Source organism: Pongo pygmaeus, chromosome 5, assembly GCF_028885625.2.
Source record: "Pongo pygmaeus isolate AG05252 chromosome 5, NHGRI_mPonPyg2-v2.0_pri, whole genome shotgun sequence".
NCBI lineage: Eukaryota > Metazoa > Chordata > Mammalia > Primates > Hominidae > Pongo > Pongo pygmaeus.
Genome location: NC_072378.2, coordinates 99,932,919 through 99,950,739, shown reverse-complemented (window position 1 = coordinate 99,950,739; position 17,821 = coordinate 99,932,919). Strand labels below are relative to the sequence as shown.

The 17,821-nt window shown below is 37.7% G+C and overlaps 1 pseudogene; it reads right to left on the bottom strand.

The window, feature by feature from the left end:
• Window positions 1–1,750: 1,750 nt before the first annotated feature.
• On the bottom strand, window positions 1,751–17,132 carry LOC129039091 (arginase-2, mitochondrial-like; annotated as a pseudogene).
• Between the last annotated feature and the right edge of the window lie 689 nt (window positions 17,133–17,821).

Here is a 17,821-nt window from a genome sequence, read left to right as displayed (position 1 = left end):
CAAATTCTAAATATGCATAAAACATAACCAACTAAATACATATTTACTTAAGAGGCCCTGTAGAAATTTATACTAGATAGTTCACTAATATTCATATAATATTAGTATGGAACCTATTAAAGGGCATTTGGTCACACATACCAATCATGCAAAGACTATGAATGACTATTATATATGAGCTAATGTTAGTTTTTCACAACGGAATGTGAGAGCCCAAGAGAGATAATTAGACGTTATAGTAGGAGGAGGTGACTGGAGCATTATCTTACCAAATAACTGATATTTATGGCAACATGATAAAGTTATGAGCACATTTGTGCTCACAGCCAAATAATTAGAATTTCAATCAATGTAGCAATCTTGGAGCTACCGATTAAAAAATTATTTGGGAGTAAGGTCGAAAGAACCATAATATGCACATAATGATACCTTCATTAAAGGAAACTTGCTTTCTTTCTTTCAAACGTTGCATATGTAATTAAATTTAAAATTCATTCACTCATTCATTTATTCATTCACTGAACGACAGTGAGCAAAATGATAGAAACCTCTGAACTTATGAGGAAAATAGTAAGACATATAATATGTACCAAATGTCAGGTAGAGAAAAATAAGTGAGAAGGAAAAGTGAAAAGCAGATAGTTTACAATTAAAATAGGGTATCAAGAGGGTGGACATTCAGTAGACAAAGAAGGACTAAGCCATGCAGACTTCTGGGGGAACAGTGTTCTGGGGACAGCGAGTTCAAAGGCTTTCAGTGGGAAGAGGCCTGACATGCTTCAGGAAAGGTACACTGGCCACTGGTGCTGTGGGAGAATTGAGGAGACCCAGAGGTCCGAGGGGCAAAGGGAGGCCATGCGGTGTAGTGACTGGCGGACCACTTTAAAGACTTTACCTTTCACAGTGAGATGCGGGAGCACGTTATCTTCATGAAAAGTAGCAGATGAGAAGCAAGTTAGCTGGAGGGAAGGATTGCTGTGAGGGCTGCAGAACATGGCTGGTTACTCTGTTTTTCTTCTGTTGGAAAGCTTGAGCAGAATTATTCTTATTGATCCCAAGCCCATTTTCATGTAAGTGAGTGAAAAAAGGAAAGCAGGGTCCAGTCGAGAGGCTTGAGTTCTATTCCCAGCCAGGATGCTGATACGCGTCTCCTCCTTCCCTGCAGGCCCAGCATCCTCTGGCTCCTCCTTTATCTTGAGACAGCAGAATAGTAGGTGTGGGTGGACTTAATCTCCTTCCTCTTGTGGCTTTTTGGTATTTATTTTTTCAATTAATTAATGTTTAAGTTGACAAATAAAAATTGCATATATTTATCAGACACAACATATTGTTTTGAAATACGTACACATTGTGGAATGGCTAAATCAAGCCAATTACCATATGTATGACCTCACATAATTATTTTTTGTGGTGAAAACACTTTAAAAATCTCCTTTCTTACCATTTTTTGATATACCAAGGTAACAAATGCTGCTTATGCATCTTTAAATTTACATAGCACTACAATGCACTAACACCCAGTGAACTGCAAAAAAAAAAAAAAAATATATATATATATATATATATACACACACACACTTACAGTAGTATTATTAGTCACCAAAATGGAGAGGGGAAACTACAATTGTAAGAATGTGCAAGTGTTCTCATTAAGGCAATATTAACCCAGATAAGCACTTAATACCTGTCCTCTCAAATGCCTTACAGCTCTGGAATGCCCATTGTGAAACAAAACGGTACACAGTATTTCCTAAATTCTCACACACGCTTCATTTTCTGACTTGGCTGGGAAACGAGAAAATCTGGCCATGGGCAATGTGCCCTCCTTCCCTTGTCTGACCCAAACATAAAGCAGTTACATCTACTGGCAGGCTAGCTGTGGCCTTTGCCCTTTCCTCTAAAGTGCCCAGTTGAGGATTGACTTCGACAAGATCCAGTGCTGACAGCAACCCTGTACTATGTATTTCCCCAGTAATATAGATGCCTTTTTGAAAGGTCAGTCCCCCTACAATAGGGATTCCTGTGGCTGGAGCCAGTGTAGAGTCAAATACATCAATATCAAAACTCAGATGGACAGACCTTTGTCTTTTGCCAATCAGCAGATCAAATTTCTGTTGCATGACCTTCTGGGTGCCAAATGGATCAATGTCTCTCATGGAAAAATACTAGATATCATTGTTCTTTTAAAAAAATGTTCCAGAGGGTCCACATCTCCTAGATCAGAATACGCTATACTTGGGGAAGAGACACAAGGTTTGTCCAGGGAAATCCTGGAAGTTCTGGTAACTTTCCCTGTAGTTCTCTGAGGAGAAAAGAAACTGATAGTCCATGGAGATTTCCTGATGAAGTGGTAAGGGGTGTACTGATGTCTGTTGGGCATCAACCCAAGTGACACAAAGGTCTGGGCAGTTCCAGGCATGGCCACTAATGGTACTAATTGCCAGGCTGGGGTCTCCTCTCACCGTGACGCAGCTATAGCCAGACAACACTGCTCTGCTAACCAACTCAGCCAGTTGCTGGTTGGCTGGGCCACTGAGCACAGATTCACTGTAGGGTTGTTGAAGAGCTCATCTGTGGGGACTGGAGTAAAACTAAACTTTCCAAAGTCTTTTAGGCAGCAGCCCAAATTGGAGACCCTTTTCATCAATCCAACTTTTCTTCTGGCAGCTGGACCATGTTCCACTCCTTTTCTTTTCTATCCCTACAAGAACGGGGCTCCTATCACAACCAGACTTCTTCAGGACAGAATGCACTTGTGTCTGGAGGAGACAAGTTTCTTAGGGACTTGGCTGGCAGTGTGGGGAATCACTGGGGCAGAGGCAGAGCTCAGTGCAGCTGGAAGCTTCCAGTCTCAGCAATTTTCAAGAATACAATATATTGTTATTAACTATAGTGGCCATAATTTTTAAATTCTGACTTCCCACACACAAACACTAACAGACAGCAGGCAAATACACCAGGCAGGTCAAATTTCTCAACCCAGAAACATTTAGCAGATTTTATTTTAATGAAACAGAATTTTTAAAGAGATTTTATACTTCATTAAATTTGATTTACTGTGCACTTTCGCTCCCTCTGCTGGTTGTGAAGACTGTGGAAAACCACAATGCATTGCCCTGCCAGTAGACTTAGAGAGCAACCTGACATAGTGTAGCCTTGACTGGTTAATCTAGAGAAGGAATGAAGTCAAGCAAGCAGTGAGCACTAGCTGTACCACTAACACAGGGACATCTCACTCTCTGCCCTGGCCATGATGGAGCTGTGAGGGATCACGCACTGCAGCCCCTATTGTGCAGATGAAGAGGGTGAATTCCAGATATTCGAGGCCTTCCTCAGCTCCAGATCCATGTGTAATTTAGGGCTCAGGGCCAGGAGTCTTGTGTGTAACTTGGAGAAATGTTCCTAGTGCGTGTAAACTTCATGGACAGAACTTCGTGGATAAGTGAGATTGAGCTGTTACTGAAGAGTTAATGTAGCTTTAGATGCAGCACCCCTTTCTTGTGAGCTGATTGCAAGTGTCAGGTGTCAACTGGTGGGAGGCGCTTATCTCAAATTCTTAACAGACAGAAAATGTTCATTTCTTCATGTGATAGAAGAACAGTAAAATTCCAGCTTAAAGTTGTTACAGCTTACTCTCTGACCTCATTAAATGGCTACTCTGCTTGGATTTTTTAAATGTGGTTGCATAAATTAAAAACTGAGTCTTAAAACCTTCCTTGAGTTTTAATGCCTTTCCTTTGTGAAACCATGAGGGAAGCCACCACCAACAAAGCATGTTTTCCCATGTTCCTGTGCGTGCCTGATGTCACCTGGGGTCTATGCCAAGTCAAACAAAAGAAGTTTGGAAATAGTTTGTGAAGAAATTAACTTGTATACTTAAGTATATTTAAGTAGGTCAAACATCTCCTACTCCCCCACATTCCATGACTAATGTCCCAAATAAAAGTATATTCATTTTACATGCACCACATTTCCCAGAAAAAAGCAGCAAATACAAGACATTTATCTGTCAGGGTGAATGCACAAGGTTCTGCTCATTTTTGCAGGAGGCAGGGAGCTGGAGGAGCTGCTGTCACCATCCTCTGACTCTCAGATGACGTAAGAGTTGTTTGGTGCAGATGTTAGAGGAGAACAAAATGCCTGGACCTTGTCTCTTGAGAATGCTGTGGCTGTAGGACTGAAGAAGTTGGACTTGTACTTTGGTCTTCCTCTTTGTATGACAGTTATTTACGCACTATCCTTTTTGCCTTTTTTGATGATAAGTTCATTAAAGGCTGATACAATGTCTTATTGCTTACAGCATCTAGCATATACTAGTTGCTAAAAAGAGGTTTGTTAAATAAAGATTTATATACTAGGTTCTGAATAAATGTTAAGTGAAAAAATTTAAAAGGTAATTCATTTGTGACTTTTCCAAAGCATTTCCAAACTATTACCTGGACACCATTCTCACTTAACGTGATGAATTAGAAAAGCATCCAAATTGTTTATCCCTTTAAAAATATTTTTTATCAGTGAGTTGCAAAACTGTTTCTTAAAACGTATTTCTAGGTAAGTAATTTCTGAAAGGTTCCAACCATTAAGATTTAGTGTGAGGGGGGAGGGATAGCATTAGGAGATATACCTAATGCTAAATGGCGAGTTAATGGGTGCAGCACACCAACATGGCACATGTATACATATGTAACAAATCTGCACATTGTGCACTTGTACCCTAAAACTTAAAGTATAATAATAATAAAAAAAGATTTAGTGTGTGCTCATTATTAGTATAAATTTTTGAAAAGAAAAATCTATTTGCTATACATTTAACACTAAAGAACTAATAAACATAATGTGTGGATAGCTGTATGAAATTTTGAAGCAAATGTTAGATCTAATTCCTCTTAATAAAAAGAAAGAATCATGTTTAGTTGATAAAATACAGCACTTTCATGGTTCTCTAGCAAGTCAAAGGGCTTGTCCATTTTCTTGACATTGTATTTACTTAAATGAGTTTATCTAAAGGGAGAGAGCAAGGTTGCAGGCAGCTTAGAACAATGTAGTAATTGTCACTAATTAAGTGCCCTCAGCTGTGTCTATACTGGGCCACTGTTTACTTGCTTTATACATACTCAGCTGCAGGTAGCCACACTAAAAATTCCTCCACTTGTTATCGCCCCTTGCTGTTTTAATTTTTATGTGGTGAAATATTGACAAACATGTCATGCTTGACTCTCACACTTTTTCTATGAATGGGTAAATTAAGGATACAACTATTATCTCTATTTTGAATTTTCTGTCTAGAAGGTAGTTCAGAGTAGATGGATGTTGGCACTTGCTCGTGAACTGGACTGATTAAATGATTCTGAAAAATAGAAATTCAGAATGATTGTTCTTGGAATGGTGCTAGGCTAGTATCCATCCATCAACATACTCTCAAACATGCTCTTTATAACCATTACAAGCAATTCCCAAAGCTGGCTGGGAGTTCAGCAAAGTTAACCTTTGTAGACCTGACCCGTGACTGGGATCTACAAAGCGCCATACTTGAACCACCATAGCTTTCAGCCATAGATAATAATATATAGATAATAGTTAATTTTTGCCACCTTGAACAGCATTCTCAAGCTTTCTTTGCCTTAGTTGCCATGTTTATAAAAAGATAATGAAAGACTAAACAAGTGCTTCTCAAACTCTAACATGCACAGGAATTTCCTGGGCATCATACTAAATTTAGATTTGGATTCAAAGGTCTGCAAAGAGAGTCCGCACTGGTTCCCAGGTGCTCATCCAAGACTGCACATTGAGTGCCAAGGGGCTAGTTGATCTCTATTGAGCCCTCAGCCCTGATATTCTCTCATAAAGCCTTTGCTTGTGAAATATACTTTATCCTAAATTATGTGATAATTCATTGATTTTTGATTATCATGCCATGAAGCTCTTATAATGTCAGTGAACAAGAATAATGAATGAAGGTATAAATTGAACCATTGGACTATTTTAGAGGTTTTAAAATTCCTAAGTGTACAATAATAATAACTGTAGGAATTAGATGCCAAGACTGTGTGTTCATGATTTTATCATGAAATACTAAACAGCAAAAGTAGATGGCATGTTCTGTCCATTATTATTATCAGCACCACTTCAAAACTTTATAGGACCACATGAAATATCCATTAGTGCTAGCTATTTCATTTTCTTCAGTGTATATAAATACACAGCCTGAGAACAGAATGAACTTTCAAATATTTATTTGCAAAATATTACCTAGATTTTATTTTGATGCATTGTTTTTCTTCAAGATATCTCAGAATTCTGGGCACCTCCTTAAAATTATCTTTACTTTTGCCTTCTGGCCACATTTCTCCCATCTACCACAATACCACTCCACCCCAAGACCAAATTAAGTAGAATCTTATGGTAAAGATATCTACTTCTGCTGTCTTTTTTATTTAATTCAATTGTACAGGTAGGTTTTTTTAAAAACAGCAGAAATACATTAAGAATTTAAAAGGCTCTATGTTCTCTTATTTCTTGGGATGTTATTTTAGCATCTGCACTCAATTTCAAAATCAGCTTGACTATTTCACATTTCTAGGGTTTTATAAATCTTGAACAGCATACCTCTTCATCACTTGGTTTCATTGCACCAATTGCTAAGCAATAATATGCAAGATTTTAACAAAAATATTTATGTCACATTTTTTCTTTAAGAGATTAAATGTAGTACAAGCAAGTATTTAAAAAACAGTGATTGTTTCAAATGTTGTTCAAAGCATAATGTGAAGGGCCAGAGTAAGGGTTTATGCAGATAATGCATTCATGATTGAACTATTTGTATATTAAATATGATGTTAGGTTATAAATTAACTTAAGCTCTTGAAATTTATAGACGAATTCAAAAATGTAAATCTGCTCAGAAAAGGCTATTTATCTCATTCGTTTGTATGGTAATTGAAGGTTCATAATGAAATAATCTGATGCACAGAGCCCAGCTAAATTAGCCTGCCCGTAATGTACTATCTTGAAGTGACTTCACATTTTCATTAGAGCCTTTCTAATTTCTAAAGCAAAATTAATGCAATTAGTGATCAAATCAATACATATTGATCATGAGTTTCTTCAATATGGCATGAACATATTAGGTCAAAAAGAAATGGCTTTTTAAGATCATAGAATAAATATAAGAAATTTAAGTTGTGAATAAGACAGCATTGTGCTACTTTCTATTGTAGCTACTATTTATAAGAAAGTGGCAATATTATTTTTATCATTGTTTGGATGAAATTCAACATAATGCGCTACATCCCTGTCCCTTCCCCCCAACATATTAATAGGGTATTCATTGTCCATATGGATTTTTCTCTCCATAAATATCCAAAAGCAATTTTTTTTCCTCATGGTGCAGAATTTCAGATGACTAATTACTCAAAAGCATTTCTTTCTTTTCACATGGAAATGTAAGCAAGATTCCAGAGAGGAGCCCACCCCCCAAACCCTCAGCCCAGTAAATGTACCTTTGATGGAGTGGGCTGCGGTTAAATGTATGCAGGAAAGACTTGAAGCCCAGAATAAAAAATCAAAACGCATTTGTGGAAATCAACGGACTGTTGCTTTTCTACATACTAATCAGCTTATTTCACAGTGAAATAAAATGATACTTCTAAGAGAGAGAGAAAAAAAGACCCAATCTTAAAAGCACCCCCCTCACCCCCAGCTAAATGGATTCTGAGATGTGGTTCAACTGGTGTCTATTCCTGAGGTGTGAGGGGAAACTATGATAAACTGTCTTAACTGCTCAGCTTCTTAAGAGCAGATCATGTAGATTCTAGGGGAAAATGTTGAGTAAACCCAAAAGAAAAGATCATATTGTTGAGTCAAGTCTGCCTTTGAGATCCTGCAAAAGCTAAGCTGAGGAGAGAGACCAAAGACACAAGACTGTGGTTTGCAGTTATGGCCTGCTAGTTTGCTTTTCTGTCTTGAGGACATGTGAGGGCATGAGCTACTTTTCCTAACTCATATTTCATGACTGTATTTTCAGAAGCTTTATGGCATGTAAATAAATTCCCTTACTGTCTGTGATAAATTTCAATTGCTTTCTTTAAAAAAAAGGTAATTAATTTAAAGTTTTTCTTGCAATTTTCACACCATATGAACATAAATAAAGCTTTTCATGGTGTATAAATTTATAAACTGTAATGACTCAAAAGAATGGCCGTGACAGGTGTACATTCTATTTTGTCTACAGACTGGTCCCCTTTACTTGAAAGTGATGTCACAGATTTTGAATTCAGACATTTATTCACCGATATGAAACTCTTCGGTGCTTCTGGTGAAGCAACCTGGTGGAACTGACTTAATATCATGACTAATCTCACAGTTTCTGAAATTAGCACATCATTGATGAAAATAATAGATTTATATTTGCAAAACCATTAAAAAATTCCCCTGAGGGAGTTAGTATATGTGTTTACAGGTGTTTCTAGATTGCTACTTAGAACGGTGTTGCCAAGCAATGCAGCATTCACTTGTCACTGGTCACATGTGATGCTTTGGCAAAAATGAATTCCATGGATAAATATAAAGTTGGGAAGACTGTTATTTTGTGGGAAATATACAATGTACATTAGCATAATGAGGCTCTCAGAAATCCTGCAAGAAAGATGACTACTTAACACTAGTTAGCTCAACATTTCCCAAATTGATTGAGTTATTCAATCTTTTGGTTTTCTTCTTCTAACATATCTACTTTGGGATACTCTGATTTTGATTTGGTGAGTGACAGGGAAATCACAAAGTCTGAATTTTGGGGATATGCTAAATGGCAATAACCACTTCACATTTGATTTTAGTCATCAGGAAAGAGCCGACAAATCCGGTTCATCAACATACTTCTCTCCCTGCCATTATTGTTCCTTAGCCTGAGCTATTTCAATCAAATCAAACCACTAAGACTGATAATAACTGATACTATTATCACCTATTGAAGAATCTCCTACTTCCTGGCTGGGCGCAGTGGCTCACACCTGAAATCCCATCACTTTCAGAGGCCAAGGTGGGAGGATTGGTTGAGGCCAGCAGTTTGAGACCAACCTAGTCAACATAACGAGACCCTGTCCCTACAAAAAAAAAAAAAAAAGAAAAGAAAATTACCCAGGCATGGTGGTGCGCACCTATGGTCCCAGTGTGCACCTATGGTCCCTTTTACTTGGGAGGCAGAGGTGGGAGCGTTGCTTGAGCCCAGGAGGTCAGGGTTATAGTGAGCTGTGTTCAGAAAACTGCACTTCATCCTGGGAGGCAGAGTGAGACTACATCTCCAAAAAATAAAAAATAAGAAATAAAAATCTCCCTTTTCCAGAGGAAAAACTAAAATAGCTCTTTCAAAAAAGTAAATAAACAAATAAATAACACATAGTCTTCATAAAGAAGACAGATAGCACAAGGAAGAAAAAATACTTGTAATAATCCCTTCATTGTAAATATCCTGATGCATATTTTTCTGGCCTTTTTATATGTATATAACCATTTACAAAATTGGATTTGGTATTTATTTCTCATAACCTATTTATTTTCACTCAATGATACATAGTGAAAATGTTTCCGTGTCAATAAATCTATAACATCATTGCTTTTCATTGTATGCATGTGTCATATATTTTAAAAGGCTAAAAAGATGGCAGCCTTTTAGTCACTAAAGATCGGTATGTTTAATGGCTTTGGTGTATTTATTCTTGGTAGGTGTATGGCAGGGACAGGCCCTGTGCATGCATCACTGCTGTGCTGAAGGGGTGGAGAGGGAAGGGAGGTCTGTTTTTCCTGGAGGTCAATCTCCTCTACAGAGAGAAATCAAGGAGCAAACAGAAGCTGAGGATGCTGCCTGTGTCTGCCAATCCCTTCTCCCTTCCTCCTCCCACAATTCATCTTCCCCAAACACCTTCTCCCCTGAGTTGTCTTCCTGTAAGTGGGGTCTTTCTGCAAGGTTGGGAGCTCTGATTTGGAGGTGATGTTTGCTGTAGAGCTAGTCCCTGCTGGGTAGAACAACTGCTGCTCTCCCCTCATGCTTCGTCTGGGAAGCACAGTCAGAACCTCCGCCCATCGGGACCTCTGTGGTGATTGGAGAGTCAGCCAAACTCACCAGGCAGCTAAAGATGCTCTAGAGATGCCTCATGGCTAACATCTTTTCAGAGGGGCAGCTGAGTACCCTGAATTGTCCCCTGGTTTCTGGTCAAGCTATGGCAGCCTGAGGTTTGCTACTATGGACCCTGATCTTACAATAGACTTAATAGAAGCTAAGGATGGTGCTAATTTTTTTTTCATATTATATTTGAAATTATTCCTGTGGACATGCTGTGCATACTTAGGCCAAAGGTTGCAAGAATGCCTGCCAAAAAATAGGGTCACATGTAACTAGATTTTCTAAGGAAATGGAAACCACAATTCATTATCTTCTTCTAAGATTTCTTTGAAGGCCCCAGTCTGAGCTAAATGCTCCCTTATTTACATTTCCTGACTATTCTGCACATTCCTGTGACTTCTATCACCCTATAGTTGTTTGCCTGTCTGTCACTGCACAGGCACGTGAGGACCTGAAGGATAAGCTGCCGTGTCTTACCGGATTTATTTATTTTTTAATTTTTAAAATCAAGCAGAGACCCTAGACACTAAGTGTGGAACCAAAAACTTGGGCTCTTTTTCCAGATTGAGAAGTGGTTAAAAGCATGGACTCTGAAGTCCAACTGCCCAGGTTCAAGTCTCAGTTCTCTGTGACCTTGGGCAAGTTATTCAATCTCTCTGGGTTTCTTTATCTTAAAATGTGGATAACAGTAGTACTTGCTTCATAGGGCTATTCTGCGTAATAATGGGTTGATTTTTCTATAATGCATTTAGAATAATTCATGACATTTAGTAAGTATTATATGGCTATTAATTTAATTATAATTTGGTCATATCAAATTGCTTCCCAAGCCTCTTTTCCTCACAGGTATAAGTGAGATATATTGGCAGTGATTAGCACAGTGCCTGGGACATTGTGCTACAGGCTCAGTGGATACTTCCTGGGTCAGATTGATAATCCATCGTGTGAGCCTATGAAAGTTCTAAATGGGGCAAGCATGAAGTACACTAAGGGTGTGCACTATAGCCACTTCTTGGGCCTGCTATGCTCCCTGTTTATGGCACATCTGTGGTGGCCATACAGTTAGCTAAGTTAAGTTATACTACTTCTGGTTGTTTTGTTGTTGTTTTTGTTTTTGTTTGGCATGAAGGTAGATAAGAGTATGTATGCTTGTAATACTCATATTAAAATAGTAGGGAATGCCCAATCCTGTATTTCCCCAATGCTTCCACTCATGCGCATGACTTTGTATAGTGTAAATGAGAAAAAAAATCATAGCTGAGTCTTCAGATTGGAGATTGGAAGGAGATCCATTTTTAATGGCATTGAAATAAGAAGTGAACCTAAATTCACCATTGCTTATTTATGGCTGTAGTTATTTCTCTCTAGTACATCCCAGAGGGTTACTTTCTGTTGTTAATTGGAACTTCTAAGCCATTTTTATTTACAAAGTGTTTTACAGTCATTGGTATTGATGACTTATAATTCCCCCATGAGTTAGGTGTCAGGATGAGGCATTGACACAGGCTCCACACTCAGGAAGCTGAGACGTGAGGGTGGATAAATCTGCCCCCTCCCACATGGCAGCCATGGGGTCCCGGTTTGCTTTGTTTTGGCTTGTCGGATTCATATTACCTTCTCCATGTGCACGATAGCCGTTACAAGCGGACTCCTGGATACAGGGTCTTTTGAGGAAGGACTGAAAGAGAGTGACACTGAATCCACTTAGCAATTTTTTCGTCTCTCTGTTTGCCATTACAATGAGTTTTCCTTGCAACTGTATGTCTTTCGGCACACTTATTTTGTTTTTTTAAAGAAGTAAGACAAATAACTGCCTGTTTATTGTTAAATTTGTAGTGCCAGTCATGACAAGCATAAGGATAGTAACACTTTTGCCAGCAGGGTGCTTATCTGTTTTACTAGTTCAGAAGGACTTGATTGATGCGAAAGACTAAGGTCTCAGTAAAGACAATTTAGCCATTTCCATACAGTTTATGCTTGTGTTAGTTGTATCCTGCAGGGGAGTCCCCAGGGGTGGCTTCTTTGACCTTCCCTCTAAAAGGTAACACGTAGAGATTCCTAAAGGAACCATCGTCTAACAAGACTAATGACGACTCCCATGCCTATTATCATTCAGAGACAGGGAAGGAGGCTTTAGAAATGCAGTACCACATTCCTCCCTTGATGTTTCACATGATCTATTAAAGCGTTATGTGGCAGATAAATTAATCATTAAAAACTTACAGTTAAGTCTTTACAAATAATAACCAGGTGTACCTTGATTATCTTTGATCTCAATATATATATTTTCTGTCACTAAACAGATGATACATAGCAGTTTGTTTTACTGACAATGAGTTTGAGAGACTCAAGGAAAAAAAAGCTAATTTCCTCCAGCATTCTTTCTTTTTCTTTTCATTTCTTTCTTTCTTTTTTTCCATTTTTCAAGTTAGAAGAGCTAAAACGAAGTTATTCATTCGGTAATAGCTCATGACAGCCAGGATCACCTTTTCATCTTGCTTTGCTGGAGTGTGAGTATGAAGCATCTTCACTGTTTATTATTCCAGCTATCCTCCCATTTGATTTATTTCTCCCATTCACTGCTACTTAGTATTTAAAAGTTCTGACCAGGGGACATGCTCCACATCTTGTGTGCATTAGGTGCTCCATGATACACTGGATTCCACTTAATGCCACCACTTTGGATTGAGGTGGATTTCTTTTTTTTTTTTTTTCTAATGTGCTTTTTGTCACTAACCACTTCCAGGGCTAACATTTTCTACATTCCAAAAAGAAAAGAAAAAAGATGATAACATGAAATAATGCAGTTACAACAATCAGATATATGCCAGACAAATGAAAATTCATGACAACACAAAGCAGGATTTGTACCATAAATGATTTCTTCATTCTCTGTTAAGAAAAATACTTAAATGTTTTAATATACTACTGGTGAAACTTAGGTTAATAAAAATTGTTTGGGTAAGTGACAGATTCAGGAGCAGCACCAGGAATGTGGTGGTGGAGATAAATGCAACCAGAGAGGGAAAAGTACTCCCCAGCAGACAGTAGACTTCTTAAAGAAGTTGAAAGAAGAAAAGAATGAAGTGTGGTTGAAATCTTTGTTTATGTCGCAGATATTTACAATCTATCTACAATCTACTCCATTAAGTAATGATGTGTTTTTATTATGTCAGTCTAGGAAGGTAACAACTTTAATTTGTCATTTCAAAATTAAATGTGTGATTTTCCTTTGTATTTTGCTCAATAGTATAAGGACTGTGTTATGGCTAGGTATTAAAATATGGGGATTACTTGGGAGCAGAAATCAAGATTATTTTTTCTGGTTTGTTGAATTCCTTATATGTAAAAAAAAGTCTTTGTTCTGAGCAGTTGGTGATGATAATATGAATTTTTACTTTTTAAAAATTCTTACTAAAAACAAAGTTCTTATTGAAAAGTATTAATTGGGGCCAGGTGCAGTGGCTCACACCTGTAACCCCAGCACTTTGGGAGGCCGAGGTGGGTGGATCACGAGGTCAGGAGATCGAGACCATCCTGGCTAACACGGTAAAACCCCGTCTCTACTAAAAATACAAAAAATTAGCCGGGCGTGGTGACGGGCGCCTGTAGTCCCAGCTACTCGGGAGGCTGAGGCAGGAGAATGGCGTGAACCCAGGAGGGGGAGCTTGCAGTGAGCAGAGATCGCGCCACTGCACTCCAGCCTGGGCGACAGAGCGAGACTCTGTCTCAAAAAAAAAAAAAAAAAAAAAAGACAAGTATTGATTGGAAACAAAGATAACTACATCTTCTTGAAATGCCAGTTATAACTAACTCACTCTAGAGCCGACAATGTCTCAGGGTTGTTGACATAACTAATTTTTTTCTTTGAAAGAAAAATAATTCTTGGAGAAAGTAATAGCTATTATTTGTTATGATAATAGATAAAATGTATTAAGCATCTTTTATATGTCAACTGATTTAACTCCTTTTATTATCATGATGTCAAAGTCTAGTAGGCATTATTTTTCCCTGTTTGCAGATAAAACAAAAACAGAGGCAAAGAGAGATGATGTATATTTCTCTGGAACATATGGCTAGTAAGGGGTCAAGCAATGGTGGGTGGGATAATATATTTCCCCTGCTGAACCAATTACAAGATTTCAATGATGTAAGTTTTTCTCTTTCCTTTCTTGGTAAGACTGACAGACCATCTAATGACACTTCAACATTGTATGATGCTGAAACCAAGGTCCAGAGATGTTAAGCAATTTGCCTGGAGTCACACAGCAAGTTAGTGGTGAATAGGGAAAGCTCTTCTGAACCCTACTATGTCATCTGAATTGAGCCAGTTTGGCAGCCTACACTGGACAAGAGTAGGGCCAGGAGTGAATGGATTGTACTCAGAGAGCAGGAGAAAAGGGGAATGGTTAAATAAAAATGACTGTCTTTTCAACTAAAAGTGTGACACATTTGGGAGAGGAATAAAGAGCATGAGTCAGGACCACTGCAGGCACATTTATGGGGCAACTGATGTTTTTCTTGGGTATGATCCTCACCTCCTACCACTACCTTCTTGTCCTTTTTTGCACTATCTGGTGACCTGAATTAAGATTAATTATGTTTATGCTGTCTGAACTACAGTATTCCTATAAAATCATTCACTTAAAAGTATTAGTGCTGTAATAATCCCTTCCTGGAGATTTAAAGAAACTGATAAAATGAATATTGGATGCTGATCTTTTAAGCACTGTAGCATTTAGGGAGAGGAAATAATTTGACATAAGAGGAGTTTCCCAGAATTCTTCAATTCAGATTAAGTAAAAACTAATGTTTGTACCTATTTATAAATATGCCTGACCCTAAAAGGTAATACTTTTTTTAAAGAACATTTACAATATGAATAATATTACATATTTACTTAAAGACTACCCACCATTGAGATGCCCCACGATGGTCTGATTTTTTAAAAACCCAACTCCATCTTAGACTGTTATCCAATATGGTGGCCCTTCCATTATTCAAATCCCTGAAGATAAAATGGAAGCGTGGAGAAGTTATTCTTCAATAGTAAAATCAAGGCAGACATGGAACCTTTCTAATTCCCATTTGCATGACCCATTATGCTGATTTATTTATTATTAGATTTTATGGATAAGAGTAGATGCTGGGAATATGTAACTCTCAGACTTCAGACTATACAATCACTTTGAGTTCTTAGACTTCTGGACCAGTTTGACTAAACTCTATTTTTCTAAGTTATTTTTCCTCTAAATAAGTGGGTCTTCACGTGGAGAACACAGACTTGTAAGCAAAATTTTTATTTTTATATCCCTTCCTGTTTTCCCTAAATTAAGCAAAGAGAAAAATGGAGGATTTCTACCCAAAAAGGGAAGTAATTTATCCCTACCACAGGAATAAGATTGCCAGATTTAGCAAAGAAAAATATAGGACACCCATTTACATTTGAATTTTAGATAAAGAATGAATAATTTTTTAGTATAAGAATGTCCTATGAAATATTTGGGTGTCCAGTATTTTAACTGGCAATTCTACTTAAGGACTCAATCCACTTCCCTTAGAAAAGAGGTGTCAGCATTGTTCCAGCAACCTGTGGGTCCCTGTGGAAACTGTTGCCTCATCAGGATAGTAGAAGAACATCACTTTTGCCAGCAGCTCTTGGTATATGCAGTAATAACAGCACTGTCCCAGTGTTTGTCCTGTTGTCTTGAGCTTCGCTGGAGACATGGCCTTTGGGTCTTTTTTGTTTATGGTGTCAAATTGGTGTAGGAAATGTGGCCTTGTGTGCCGGAACTGGACCACTGAGAAAGAGGTAATCCTTTTATATTATGTTGATGAAAGCCACTCATATTTTAAGCATGGCATTAATGACTATTTCAAATTGCTGCATTGTAATCCAGTTACATTAGCTGGATTATATTTAAGGCCTGCTGGCTTCATCTAATTTAAGGCAGAGTTCACTGACCAAATAAATAAGTTTTATAACAAAGAGGCATTTGTTTTAGGGCTCCCTGCATAGTATCCCAAAAGGGACTTTCCTAGGTATCCTTCTATGGCAATCAAGGTAAAATTATTTGTCCTTTCTCAGTCTTGGCTTTCTTACCACCTTTATATGAAGTATAGGTATGGTGATGCCTTTTGGAGGACTAAGATTTAACTGAATGATGTTATAACTAGAGCTATAATGATAGTATAAACTATAATTGTTTAGCAAGTAGTTAAATTAAAATTGGTGCTGATATTTTAAAAATGGTAAAGCAGTTCTGAGAATAATAATTTTATTCCCAACTCTGGCTATGATTATTTTAAAATGTAACCTAGAAAAAGGCACAAGCCATTTATAATATTTCAAATGTGAAAAGTGAAAAAAAAAACCCAAAACATCACCTTCATTTATTATTTAAAAAATATGGTGAGTGATTTTAGCCAAGAAGAAATGAACACAGATTGTGATGAACATGCTTAACATGTACTTTGAATAAGAAAATCAATACATTAAATGACATGTTAGAAGCATTAAACAAAGGAGAAAAGCCAAAGAACTATATTGAAAGGCATGTTTTCCAGCATAGCTGTTTTCAATTGCTAAACGTTCTTCTCCTGTAGCATATGAAGGGCGCCTAGTGACCCCTAGCTGAGGAATCCATATAGCTCTGCACCCTTCCCCCACCTGACAGACAGCTGATGTCCTAGGCACGCCTCTGCCCCTGCACTCTATTAACTCTTGGGATAGAGCAGCTCTCTATGCAGCAAAACACAGTTCCAGCAGTCTATGTCTTTCGTGTGTTTTAACAATCAAAACTCACTTCTCTCTCTCTCTAACGATTTGTTTCTCTCCAGTACTTATATCCAAAAGGAAGATGCTCGCAGTCGTAAAGCGGTCCATAGTCTCTAACAACACAGTGGTGAGGCATGCATTGCTCCCTGGAAATCAAGTGCACTGTAAGTCATGGCCTGGAAAACTGACCCAGTGTGTACCTGCATCTTTTCCACCAGTGGCTTCCCACATGGCCATTGTTCTCTTAATTTGTTAGAAATTAAGACAAGTATCTATATGGAAAAGGCTTTTTTTTTTTAATCTTGCAAGAAAATGCATCAAGATGGATATTTTTAGATGAGGGACTATAGCTGATTATTTTAATTGTATTTGCTATAATTTTTAAAATGTGCTCAAATAAATATAACTTTTGTAGGTAAAATAATTGAGTAAACTTTATCTAACAAAGAAAAAGGAATTTTGATGTTTTTATAATTTGAGTCCTTGCCTTTCAGTACATTTCAGGAGTTCAGTAAAATCTGAGTTTATGTCTTAAGCTATTACCAAAGTCTAAGGAAAACAGGATTCAGGGCCATCACTGGGAAAAGCTAAAACTGAAATGTCCTGAAGATATCTCATTGTTACTTTTGTGAGCTTTCATGGTAAAATCAACTCAGTCACATTACTGTATAGCAGTGGTTTCTATACTTCAGAGAACTAAAGAAGGAGACTACAGCTTAAGTTGTAGAAGCCCTCTACCCTTGAAGCTCTGAATGTAAGATGCAAATGGACATGCATCTTGAATTAAGGGAATAGTGTTTGGCTCTAACCTACCTGGGCTTAGCTGGCATATAGCAAATCATGCAGCAGCTGAAAGCTAATGTAAAAGTTACTTTAGAGCCTACAAAAACAGACTGCGTAAATGAAATGCAAAATGATCCACGGTG